We start from the raw sequence: 1,531 nt of genomic DNA, 5'->3' as shown, positions 1-1,531 counted from the left end.
AATAAAAATTATTTAAAAATTTTTATAAATTTTAAATTTAAAATATCATAAAATTTGATTTAATTATTTTTAAAAAAATATTTTTTAAATAAAATTTTCAATAAATATAATAAATCATGAATAATTCATTATTTATTTTTTAAAAAATTTGGGGTGTTATAGAAAGAACAGATATAGATAGTAGTTACAACAAATAGTCCAAATAGCAGTTAATAACAGTTTAGCAATTAGACAAACCAAAAAAAATTTAAAATCAAGCAAAGTATAGAAATGCACATGATGAATGCCTGTCCTATAGCTAATGAACTCATCTGTTGGTTATATAGCCGACCCGACATGTTCTGGTAGCTAACCATTGGACAGTCCCTCTGTACGCGCATCTCCAAGCTCAAAAATAATATCCATGAAGTCAAACTCCAAGCTCAAATATAATATTGCTTGGAGTCAAACTCCAAGCTCAATAATTTAATATTCCATGGAGTCAAAATCCAAGCTCAATAATTTAATATTCCATGAAAAAATTCCAAGCTCAATTCATATATATAAGCATGCCCATGGGAGAATCCGAAGAGTTAAAGTGCCCGGTCACATTTTACGTACAGAGGATCAACAATGTCTCAAATATTCCAAACATATAAGCCATATGAATATCTCAATCATCATACTTTAAAATCAATCTTCATCATCTTTAATTTAAATTCATTCATTATCATTCATCCCATTGCATCCGTCAATAATTTCAAACTCAAAACGTAATCATTTTCTTAATAACTCAAAATCAAGCCTTATAACCCTTAAATCCAAGTCTTTTAAAATAACCATCCAAACAAAATTTCCAGTTTCTATAAAAATTTTCACAGCATCTCCTCTAAAATTTGGACTCTACCACCCTTTTCGGGTCCCATCCAAACATTCCTCAAACTCTTTTAAATCATTTCCAAAATCAAACTAATTCCAATATCTCAAATCATTTTCAATTCTCAAAAATCATTCACGATAAATCAACCATCCAAATCCAATGTCTCAAATCCTTTTCAATAAATCAAACTCATTTCCAATATCAAAATATTTCCAAATCTCAAGAAAATCATTTTCGAAAACCGCCAATTTAACAAAAATCAATCAATAATCCAAATTATTCAATCTTCTCAAACAATCAATAATTCAACCACACAAACAATTACAATCATCCAAAGCAACTCAAACCAATCCATAAGACTTATGAAATCATAAAAATATACATTTCAAATTAATATTGATTTATAACAATTCTAAGAAATAAAATGAGTTTAAGGAAAGTTCCCCTACCTTAAACAGTCAAAACTCAAAAACTCTAAAACGCGTCACAAATTCGTTTTTCTCCTGGCCCGCACCAGCGGCATCCATAACCACAGCTCCATACCACTTTCGCAGCAACTATGGCAACACTAATCGCAACATGTAATAACCAAAATTCAATCATATAATAAATAACGCCATAAAACCTTAGCTAAGATAACAGAACAGTGACAAAAGGACTTTTCAGAAAGAA

This window comes from Arachis ipaensis, chromosome B01 (assembly GCF_000816755.2).
Source record: "Arachis ipaensis cultivar K30076 chromosome B01, Araip1.1, whole genome shotgun sequence".
NCBI classification, from domain to species: domain Eukaryota; kingdom Viridiplantae; phylum Streptophyta; class Magnoliopsida; order Fabales; family Fabaceae; genus Arachis; species Arachis ipaensis.
This window is presented reverse-complemented; position numbering follows the sequence as displayed.